The sequence below is a fragment of the Petaurus breviceps genome, unplaced genomic scaffold, assembly GCF_028583685.1.
Source record: "Petaurus breviceps papuanus isolate PSGF00001 unplaced genomic scaffold, PetGlider_PUasm1.0 90603, whole genome shotgun sequence".
NCBI classification, from domain to species: domain Eukaryota; kingdom Metazoa; phylum Chordata; class Mammalia; order Diprotodontia; family Petauridae; genus Petaurus; species Petaurus breviceps.
In genome coordinates this window covers 2,989,848-3,002,208 of record NW_027187284.1, presented here as the reverse complement: position 1 = coordinate 3,002,208, position 12,361 = coordinate 2,989,848, and the positions used below count along the sequence as shown (strand labels likewise).

General features: G+C 35.9%; 1 long non-coding RNA gene across 1 annotated transcript in view; it reads left to right on the top strand.

The window, feature by feature from the left end:
- Nucleotides 1-4,017: 4,017 nt before the first annotated feature.
- The window catches only part of LOC138142760 (uncharacterized), a 145,830-nt gene continuing 137,486 nt past the window's right edge, over nt 4,018-12,361 (top strand). Inside the window, exon 1 of the long non-coding RNA XR_011163535.1 lies at nt 4,018-4,404. This is a non-coding gene — a long non-coding RNA (uncharacterized lncRNA). The remainder of the gene's footprint in view (nt 4,405-12,361) is intronic.

Sequence of the window (12,361 nt, the reverse complement as noted above, 5' to 3'; positions counted from 1 at the left end):
AGTTCATCTACATTTATTAGATACTAAATATAAAATCCATCCTGTAAATTAAGTCAATGTATGTGACAAATAAAATTGTTTTTAATTTTGTCTTTTTTTCTTTTAATTTACATAGCAATGGAAATATATTATATGTACAATATATTTACATCTATTTATATATGTATAATATATTTACATTATATACAATATAGTTTAATATAATATATATGTATATTATACTTATATGTATTTTGTATATATACACAATATATATGTACACACATATATACATATATATATACATATATATGTATATATACTCACATATCCCAATGCAGGGATTTTAGCCAAAAGGTAATAGTAGAATTTTCTCAAAACTTTTCGGATTCCTTTTCCTTTGTCTTCTTCTTAAACCCCTGAAGCAAAAAAGTTCAGAGAAAGTCAATATCTGTGGGGTATTTTGCTTAATTAAGCCACTGGAGTTTCTTAATGGTTGACTCTAATTGGAATGGGATTTGGAAGTCACTAGTTATAAATACACCATGGCCCAGATGATCTTGATCTCCTACTGCAGATGTTCTTCATATAATAGTACATGTGTACAAAGTAAAATATAAATAATAAATAATAAAATATAAATATTTAACTAGAGAGTTAAATATGGCAATTAGAAAAATTGCAGAGCATGCAATTGGAATTTAAAAGATGACAAATTTGGGTTATACATAATTCCATTCTTATGGGAAAATGTATTTTCCAGTCACACTTGAAACACATTTGCCTCTAACTATATTGTTTTGCAATTATCCTAAAGAAAGAGAGATAACTAATGAACACATTGACCCATGATCACACTGATCCTTTCTACTGATATCAGAGGGGTCCTCTGCATAGCAAAAATGACAGTACATATAATGTATATCTAAAATGGATTTCTGTATTGTCCTCTACCGTGGGAAACTTTGGGGAAAAGTTATAACCACTCTCAGGCCTCAGTTTTCTCATCTGCTGAAAGAGGGACTTTGACTAGAAACTCTCTAATGTCTTTTATAGCTCTAATATTCTATAAGTCTCTGATGGTACAAAAAAGATTACTCTAGAGCTTTTAAATGTAACATCTTTGAACTATATCAAAGAGCTTCTATGATGTACTGAGCTATTTATCAAATAGATTGGCATAGTTTCTATTGATCATACCTTTTATTCTGTATTCTAGTTGGCCAAATCATATAATATGCCTACTTAGTAATCTGAAACCGTGCAGCATAATATGATTTACAGTGATGTTTGTCTTCATACCTGCAAATATTTCCAATTGTAGAACAAAATGTCAGCAGAATTTCTCTTATTAATGAAAGGATGCAGCAGAATATGCATTATCTGTGTACAGGAGAGTAAGAGTAAACTCTGCTTAATTGGCATATGTGATGAGATAAATGTTAAGTCTTCAAACTTTTCAAAGAGATGAGGCCAGCAGACCTACTTTATTACTTTTTAGAAAGAATAGTAGCTGTACTACTCTTGATTGACATGGAAACTGAATTGAATATGGTTGTGTGCAGGATGTGTTCCTGCAACAAAAATAACTACTTCCTAAGTATGTGGTCCATAAGGTTGGCATCGCTTGGAGCACTTTCTTGATCTTTCATTACTTTTAGACTCACGTCAGCCCCCTTCTGGGGGCTCACACAATCGCATTTGTTTTTTTTTTTTTTTAGTCATTATAAACATTTACTCTGATTTGCTTACTCAATTTTTCTACTCCATTTTGGTGAATTTGTTTCAATTGATTGAAACAAACCACAAACCTGTAATGTTATTGGCATAATGTTTACCATATCCAAGGACTTTTTGAAGTCACACACACACACACACTTGCCATTCCCTGCTAACTACTTGCAATTATTTCTTGGAACAACACAAACATCACAAGCTCACAATGCCTATAAGACTTCTGGAAAAGCTTGTCTCCTTTACCCATTTCTGAAAGATACTGACTTGTTTCTACAGTTATAATCACCTGCACCTACTTTACAGTTTTGCCAGGAAATATCCACAGTGATATCATTTTGATTGCTATAAATAGTAGGAGACAGCAAGGTAGTGGGTTCAAAACCTGCCATCTGAGATATACTGACTGTATAACTCTTACCTTCTCAGGGCTCTAAAGGAAGTTCTCTAAGAATCAAAGTTGAAAAGAATTTGCCAGCCTGCTTTGACAGGGGAAATTTCCTCACTTTAGGGGTTCTCTGAGTGTACCAAAGTGCCTAAGTGCCAAAGAAGCAACAGTCCTAGTCCCTATCTGTAAATGGTTGTTAAAACAGTGGAGAGGGAATGCCTATAGCATTAATATTTGCCTGCTACACAGCTGTGTTAAGGAAAAGATGTAGCTAAGTATGGTCTTATTTCTTGATTCATAGCTTTAAACATTAACTATTAGAGGAGAAATCTGTATGTGGAAAGGGAATTCCAGAAGAAGAAAAAAGGGATTAATGTTTACTTTCTTTTTTTTTAATTCTGTTCCTTATGTCAGTTTGAGAGTGGACCCTACCCACCCATGTTTTTTCTTTTTTATTCATAGAATTTGCAGTTCAGGTTTCTATCCTTTCTTGAAGGTAGGAGGTTAGGAGGGTAGTTGAAGGGGTAGCTTTTACTACAGCTACCCCACACCTCTACCAGCAGTCTCCAAGTATCTGGAGGATAAGGATTTTGGAGCCCTGTGAGGAAATTCCCTTTACCAATATAGGCTGACTCTAAAGCAATTTACAATCTTAGAAAGCAGTGATGTCGACCTCAAATAGAAGCGATGCCATTAATATTTATACAAGGATTTCTGCAGACACATATTGACTCAGTTTTAAAATGTAATAATCTTTTATTGTATTTTTATGTATTTAATATTTCCCAATTACATTTCAATCTAGTTCTGGATGCTCTAGTGGAGTGTTTTATGCCTTCTGTTGATATTTCTAACCTAGAACGCTATGTTTTAGAACCCTAGGCTAAATGACTTGCCTAAGATCACACAGCTGGTATGTGTTGAGGATGAGACTTCAACCCAGGTCTTCTTAGGTATGGTGTCCAGCTCTCTATCCATTAATGTAACACGTGACTATTGTAAGTCAAGAAAAGGTGTTTTGGAGTGTTTGGTGATTCTGCTCTCAGGTGAAGTGTAGGAAGTCCACTTTCAGCTGCATTGCAATCACACATTGTTGAGAAATAACTGACTGGGACCAGCGAGTGATTTAAGCATTTTTGTGGAAGCCTTGAACCCAAATTCTCTCTATTATTGTCACCTCAGAGGTTGTTGGCCAGTCACAGCCCTGAAACAACTAGACAGGGGTTCTTATGTTTTCTTTGTTGTTGTTGTTGTTTTCTTTTTGGAATAAACCCCTTTGATCATATGGTGAAGGCTATGGCCTCTTCAGAATGTTTTAAAATAAATATAATAAAATATATAAGATTATAAGATTACAAAGGAAACCAATTGTTCTGAAAGATAGATATCTCTATCTCTCAATTTTTTTTTTTTAAGTTCTTAGATACAAGGTTAAGTGCCATCACCTCAGCCTAACTAAAGGAGTGGGAATAGGTGGGAAGGGAAAGGTGGCTCCTCACTTAATGAAAACACCCCATTGCTTAAGGGAATTTGCATCTCTTCCCATAGGATTAGTCAAAGTCCCCCTCCCGGGGAGTCAAGGCAAAAGAATAAAGTCAGTGGGTTCACCCTGAGCAAGCCATCTCCAGGGCTAAAACCAATGACCTCCCTCCTATTATTCTCTTAAGTTGCAATGCTAAATCATTCATGATCTCGTGCACTGCTTTTGGCAATTTGCTTCCTAATTGCTCCTGTTTTTGCATTGATCCTGAGCCTGCGGAGCAGCCAGTCTCCGGAATCACCAACTTGCTGGTTGATTTATTGAGCGCAGTGAACCTCCTCCACTTTCACCTTCTCGGACTCGAAGCTCTATTTTAGGGCTGGGTACATGGGAACACGACACCTGTTTCCTCGCGCTCGCATTTAGAAGAGTGTTTAGGCATTTTGACAGCAACACCCGCCACCCCCACCCATTCACCCCATCCAAAAGAGACAAGCCCTGGCCTTTCCATTCTGTGCCCTCCTCCACCCCTCACCCCCGTGCCCCATGGACCCAACCGGGCAGAGGTAAATCCGCTCATTGGACACAACGTCTTCCTTTCCCCCTGACGAGTTTTCTGCCTTTAGCAGGAGCCCGGACTAAACAAAACCCAACCCAAGCAGCAGCATCTCAAAGTTTGGGGGGGCGTCGATGGGGAGCCAGGAGTAGCGGGGGAGGTTTCCTTGGAGTCGGTGAATCGCTATGGCTCGGCGGGGATGGCCAGAGGAACCTCAGGAAGATGCTGCTGGGGACGAGTTCACCGATATAATCAAGATCCGTTCTGGTAGGATCCTGTCTCCCTTTATAGGGGCGGAGGGCGGGGGAGTCAAGGATTCGGGGTGGGGGTGGGGGTCGGCGACTTGATTCACTAGCCACAGTGCGGCTCCCCTGTTATGGGCTTTCCCTGTAAGTTGACTCTGTGCTGGGGAAAGTTGCTGGGTTACACACAGATGCCATCCAGCCAGGGCTGTTGACATAGAGCCCCATGTGGGTGTGGTTGTGAGCAGGCAAGGACCCTCCTGCAGAAACCAGAATGCAAGTGTGCCTGCCTCCCAGGCAGTTTGCAAAGTTGGGTAGAGAGGGCCGCCTCACTTGGAGAAGCTTCTTGAGCTTTTTTGGCGTGTGGGGTATTGTCTATGCCACTTCAAAAGTGCTCATATTACTGCGTCTATTTTTTTTTCCCCTGTAGCAGTGAAGGGAAAACCATCCTGAGGCAAGAAGCTTGACAAGGTGGTGATGATTACAGATTAGCTGAGGCTGAGATTGGAGTGTAGAAGGAAAGGCAAGGATGCCTGACGATTTAAATATAGAAGTGTCCAGGAAAATAACCAAAACGTCAGAAGTCATAAACGTGGAAATTTAGGCTTAACAGAGTAAGGGACAGAAATGTATGGTTTAAGGAGCAGGAATCAAGTAGGGAGAGCTTTAAAAATAAACCGTGGCATTTTGAATTATTTCCATTCTCTTTCCTTCCCCCCTCCCCCCCCCTTCTCTGCTCCCTTTGGTATGTGAAAATTTTACATCATAAACCTATGGTTAGTTATCTGACAGACGTGTAAAGTGTCGTATATCAGAGGTTAGATCGTTAAAGTTGTAAATGGAAGCAGCTGTTAGTTTTCCCCTACAGGATAAACTTTCACAGATGCCTGAATTTTCTATTCTTACCCTTGGAATTGCACCAGAGTATAAAGAGCAAATAAATTCATAACCGTTCACAATTACTTTATTTACTCTTGTTAATATGGACCCAAAGAAATAGTTTCCGTCCATTTTTTTCCCTGAAATTAATGACATGGGAAAATCAAAGATCAGCCAAAAACAGTTATTGTATTCAGTCCCTAGAAAAGATCACTAAAAATTGAAAACCAAAGATTTGCACCTGACCCTCAAAAGTGTTTGACCTGGAATCTGTACTTGGTTTATAGGGTTGGGGTTGTTTTTAATTGTTTTGTTTTTGTCATTGTGAAAACAGGCAATATTATCAGTATCAAAAGGCACTAATCTCAATAAACAGAATGAGAAATAAAGACTAATGTAATTCTTTCATCACTAATTTTCTTCACCCTAGTGCTAAGGGAATATGTGTAATATTTGGAAATTGGTAATATGTCAGAAAGGGATTCTGTCAGAATAATTATTTAACATTTCACTTAGATCTACATTGACCAAGTATATTTTGGGTGTGTAGGGGGAGTAGGAGACAGAAAGGGAAGTATACAGTAGTATTAAAGTTCTGATGAAAAATAAAATATCAGCACAAGAGAAAGGGGAAATAAGTCTTTGTAGAGAGAAAAAAAATAAGTCTATCAACTTTTATAAAATTTGGCCCACTAATATTGATTATTCTTCTTAGATTTGTCTGAAAAAGGAAACAAAATCAAATGGGCTAGATACTAAACATGTGATATGAGTAGTAGAAAAGTCTTTCTTCTAATTGTTAATTCCAAAGTTTTCTGGTGGTTTATTATCTAGCAGAACAATCTGTTTAAATGTTGTCACATAAATATTTGCTAGGCATAGAATTTATCTTTTGGGATACCAACTTTCATTAAAGACTTTTACTTCTTAAATTTAAAGATTAAAGAGAAACTATTTGTATTCTAATGCTTTTCATGTTATGTACATGCTTTTAGGAGACTTTCTAACTTAATTAGTAAACATTCACAACCACATATTGCTAGTGGTAAATAACTGCTTTATGGAGATGATTGATAGGTATAAGCTACTTTTAAAAGTGCAAAATATAGGACTGACACCAAAGTGGAGAACTTAATAATATCTGAGCAAAATGTAAGTACCTGTTTTGGCTCCTTGCTCTCTTTTGATTTTATAACTTATAATTTTAGAGTCAGTTAAGTCACCAAAGTGTCTAATTTGGCTACCAAATATGCCTCCTAGGATGTGAAAATGAACATTACCTAAGAGAGGTAAAGAGATTTTTAGTGATGCTATTGTGTGTAATTTATTTTTGACATTTTAATAAGATTTTGGAAATGCAAAAATGTACAGATATGATACTTGGAAATATATTTATATCATAAAAACAAATCAAGTTGTATGACAGTGTTTTTAAGGGGTGGTCAATGCATGTTGGGGATTCTAAGCCCAATATAAATTACATGTGTACTGAATATTGTTTTGGCATTTCTTTCTGCCTGAAGTTACAGAGACTAAAATTCATTAGTCTTTTGCAATTGTTTCAGAAGATTTATGGTGTAGGGGCCTATGCAAACAACTATAAAATCATTTAAGTAAATTTATTACTCACTTCAACTGTGCTTAAAAAAAGAAATGTTACCACTAATTGAGTCTTAGTAATATCATTATATGTCTTAAGAAAAAATAATAAACCATTGATCTCTTTAATTGTTTTTATTTATTCAAGTAACCCCAATTTAAGGTAAATGATTATTTTGCTGACTTTGTTGTTAATGAACCACTTACCAAAAAAAAGCAAATACTCTCTTATGTCTTTAAAACAGATATAACTTAAGCTTGTCAGGTATTTCCTTTATGCTCTGCATTTTATTAGATAATCCTTCTTGCTTTATAAGCAGATATTTTGTTAACAAAACATATATGAATAAATGGTTACAAATTATACAAAAATCCTTCAATAAACAAATGTTCCAATTTTTATTGAATAAAAATCAATTCTTGGTATTTGCTGGATGTTTATGTTCATGTATAATTTTTTGATAGAATATTAAGTAATTTGGGGGTTGTTACCCTCTCCCTCCACCCAAGAATAATCTTTAATATACTAGAACACCTTCCTTGAAATCTAACCCTGGAGAATATTCTTCCATGTTATTCTTTGCATTATTTTTTTATTCATTTTTAAGTTATGTCTATTCTAATAATTCCTTTCTAACAAGTAAAGTATCTAGATTTCCTTGAAGAGTATACTGGAGAGATCACTGTTAAGCAAAGTCTATAACTAAGCAGGATCTAGTGTAATGAGATTTCTACATAGTTTACTCTAAATCTGGAAAAGAAATATTCAATGTAATTTTTATATATATAAGAAAAAAATGGTCCAATGTTTATTGAATGTTTTGGCATGAAGTTTTCAACTAGCCTTATTGTACACTAGCAGAAAAAGTTGAAGTGGATTTTTAAAAAATGTAGCCTATCACTCCTAAAGGACACTTAAGTTTGTAAGAATTTTCAGAAAAGGCTTAATATTATATTAGAAGACAATTGAGTATATTTCATAAAGGAAAAATTCAAGAGATAGTCTAAATAAACTATCCATTCATAATCTGCCAATTATTTCAATTGCTTATGAAATAAAACATGGGAGTGTAATCGCATCTAATGCATTCTAGCAATAGATCCTATAAAGCAACATGGTTTTCTCAGAAAATCTTCAGGAAATTGTTAGGTTCCCAGTATATCTTCCATACAATTGTGAGGGCCTTTTCCCTGCTCGGCTTGACCTATGCTTAAACAAAAATATTCTCTCCATCCCCACCCCCCTAGATTTTACTAAATATTGTTGTGGTAGAAATAAATGAATGACAGAAAAAAAAACATTTTCTAGGCTTAAAATGAACCTGCACTAACTGCACTACCCATTGGGGATACAAATAGAAAAATACAAATAGAAAAACAAGACAACCTTCACTCTCAAGGAACTGACATTCAAATAGGGAAAGACAACACATAAGAGATTTGAGCTTCAGGTCAGATGAACAGGTCCAGTAGTCTTTAGGCAATGGCAAAGCAAATAGCAATGTATTCTCTTTAATGTAATTTCTGTTGATAAAATCATATTCATTTCTGACTTTGCACAATTTTATGGTTCCTTAGACCCTGGTGGTGGTAGTGAGATTTGATTTTCTGGGGCTTCAGTATTTTTGGCTGCTGAGGAGACAAGGTCTGTGGCTCTTTCAGAGGCAGGTACTGGGTTTGAGATTCACAGCATTCATTCCTTTTTTTTTTTTTTTTGCTTTTTTTGGAGGGGGGAAGGTAGGGCAATTGGGGTTAACTGACTTGCCCAAGGTCACACAGATAGTTTTGTGTTAAGTGTCTGAGGCAGAATTTGAATCCAGGTCCTCCTGACTCCAGGGCCGGCACTCTATTCACTGTGCCACCTAGCATCTCCTACAGCAGTCATTCCTATGGAAGATGACTGTGAGAATGTCCCTGAAACAGATTTGGGCAGTGGTGGTAAGGTAGGGAGAATCTTGCTGTTCCCAGGGCTTCTGCACTATCTCCATCTATATCTGTGGTGTGGTGGTCAAAGTGGTGGCATTAATTGAACCTACTTGGCAGATGCTGCTTCCTTGTCTAATGCTCAGAATTCTTTCCTGTTTCACCTAGGTTACTTTGCCTGCCCTGTTGGTGACAATGAATTTGCAGATGAAGTTGCTGGTAGTGGTAGGGATGGTAAATTCTTTGCCCTGGAGATCTTGCTTGTGAATGATGGCTGCAGGGGTCAGACTGGAAGCAAAGCCAGTAGACTGAGATATATTTCTGTTCCTTAGAATCTTGGGCTTACTTTCCAGTCAATGACAGGTGGTCAGCAGATGGTGCTGGTGGTGGCAAGAATGGTTGATGATATCTCTACGTTGTTTGCTTCTGTTCATTCTTCCTAAATGCTAACAAAATCATACACTACAAATCTTGCATTTGTCATGTGAATATAATCACTAAATTGTGTGCAATTTAAATACATACATATATATATGTGTGTGTGTGTTATTTCACTATGTTTCAATTAATTGGTAACGACTAAAATAACCTGTTGCCCAGAATTTTACAAATTATTGTGCTTGTCCCTTGGAGAAGAGCACAAGAACTTAGGAAGGGAGGAAGAATTATTAAATATTTTCTGTTAAAACATCCACAAAATCTATCTGATTTTTTTTATTGAAAACAATTCAAATCAAAGTTTACAATGTTATCTAATACCACAAAATTACTTCAAATGACATTGAATACTGCATAATTATTTGAGTAGACACACATTGACTATTTGGACATAATCTGCTCTGTTCACTGGTAGGTTCATGACATAGAAGAGTTGTCATTTTGTTGTGTGCTGTACTTGTTTACAATGTAAATAAACTTGATTTAAATTGACCAATTCTTGTGAGGAAGTTAAAAATACCATGCTGGCTCTAATAGTTTTTTCAACACCATTCAATTTGGTAAGTATCAAGTAATCTAGTTCACCCAAAACCACAACTTTTTACAAATTGAAATAACTGAAAAAGGTATAGATATCTGAATTTTTCAACAGAGCAATTGAAATTTTCTGCATGTAATGATTTATCAAAATGAGGAGGAGTGATTTTTTTTAAAGGGGGGAACATGATTACATATAGTATAAAACTGCTGACCTGGAAGGAGAGACTATGGGCTTGGAATATGGGATGATTCATTTTAATTCTGGACTAAAGATACAGATGCATAGCTTTGGAGGAGCCAAACTATATACTTCTATTATTCATTCACTGAATAGAGTTCATTGTTTATACACTTAAAAAATACTGTCAGCTGACAGTGCTTGCCTTTTAAAAATGCCAAATTGAATAGATAAAATTAAATCATACATATATTTGGGTCAAGGGTAAGAACAATCAAAATTCAACTTTGAGATGATACAGATTCTAGTAGCTGCTTACTCTAATTTGTCAGTTTCTTCCTTGATTTTAATTTCCTCATTGACCTGTTCCATGTTGTGAGCTTAAAAGTAATTGAGTAAAGAGTTTACATTCATAGTAATTGTAATGATTACAGATATCTCAATAAGTATAATGTGATTCATAGGAGTATTTCATGGGTAAAGAAAAATAGAAAAAAGATAAGGAGACATGGAGTTTAATTCAATTGCATTTTGACAAATAGTCTAACTAGTGTTCTGATCTGGTGCAGTGGAATGGGAAGAGTGTGCAGAGCCTCAGTATTTAAGTAAATAGCTGATTTATTGAGAGAGAATATGGATCTTATGTAATGGCAAAAGAGAATGTAGTGAGCACAGTTTCTTCCTTAGCAGACTCTTTCCTATTGAATGCTTGCTTACGTGGAAGTCTGTACTTGTATCCTGGGTCATCCATATAAGAGGGATTCCTTATGAACTGGAGCTGCTCTACAATAGCCTCCTAGTCTTGCCTGACTCCTGGCCTGCAATTTGGATCTTTAGAAACTTAGTCATATTGCATTGTAAATTACAACTATTTCCAAATACGTAAATTGCTTATAATTTGTCACCTTAAAGTCATTTTCAAGAAAATATTTTTTTCTAAATTTGGCCTCGTGTTATTTTATGGCAAATTGCAATAATTTTCCTTTTAAAACACATTGGTTTAAAATAAAGCATTTTTAAATATATTCATGATATGGTGACTTAGAGTTATCTGTGGTGGATACATATCATAGTCTGACAAGAAAGGTCTTAGCACTTGACACTAACTTTTACAGTTGCATTTTGTTAGGCAATCCAGTGAAAGATGCTTCCAATTGGTCTTCTAAAACTTTCGTTTTAAATGAGCATAATTTTATTGTGACAGATGGCCACAAGCACAGTCATGCCAGCAGACAAGTACATTATGTGCATCATGCTGGAAGACTTGGGGCCAAATTTCAGTCGAGGAATGTTGGAATGATGACTTGTACATAATTTTTAGGGCTTCAAGTTGGTATATAGCATGACTCCAGGGGAAACAAATTCAAAAGTAATTGATATGTGATACAGAAACACTTTGGTATTTTATGTTGGGGATTGAGTGAATGAAAAAGAAACATTTATTAAGTGCTGCGATTGTGAAAAACATTGTGCTAGGTGTTGGAAGTACAAATTGCAAATTAAAGCAGTCCTGCTTTCAGGAGCTCGTTTGTTTGTTTGTTTGTTTTTTTACATTAAATTTGTTTATTTATTTTTAGTTTACAACGTTCAGTTCATAAACCCTTGAGTTCCAAATTTTCTCACCCTCCCTCTTCTTTCCCTTTCCACCCTCTCCTCCACTATGGCAGGATTTAATTCGATATAAAATTTACAAATACCTTCACATTAAACATTAGTCAAGTTGTAAAGAAGAATTATAACCAATGGAATGAACGAGAAAGAAGGAACAGAACAAAGCAAAACAAAATAAAAAATGAGAGAGGAAGTAGTTTGCTTCAATCTGCATTCAGACTCTGTAAGTTTTTCTCTGAATGTAAATATCCCTTTGCATCATGAATCTTTTGGTATTGTCTTATAAATTTGCATTGCTGAGAGGAGTCCAGTCAATCAAAGTTAGTCATCACAGATAGGATGTGTCTGTAACTGTGTACAAAGTTCTTCTGGTTCTGCTCCCCTCACTCAGCATCAGTTTATATGTCTCTCCATGTTATTATGAAGTTCATAGGAGCTCAAAAAAAAGTTAAAGCCATCAAAGTTCTTGGCTCTGATGGATGGTTCAATATTGGAAACTGGTATAGTTCTATCAGCAGAAATCACGTTAAAGAAGAGCAATTGCCATCGATTTTGTGTTGTACCTTGAGGACCATGGGAACTTTCCACCTGACTTGCAGTTGAAATTGATATGTGTTGTCTATCCTTGTTAGAATATGAGCTCCTATGAACTTTTTTTTGCATCTTTAGTGGCTGTGGTTTTAGCATGCACAGAAGCATGTTCCAAGCTGCATCTCTAGGGGATTTGCTTCCAAGCAATGTGGTTAGGAAGGAAGAAAGGAAGGAAGGGAAGGAGGAAGGAAGGAAGGAAGGAAGGAAGGAAGGAAGGAAGGAA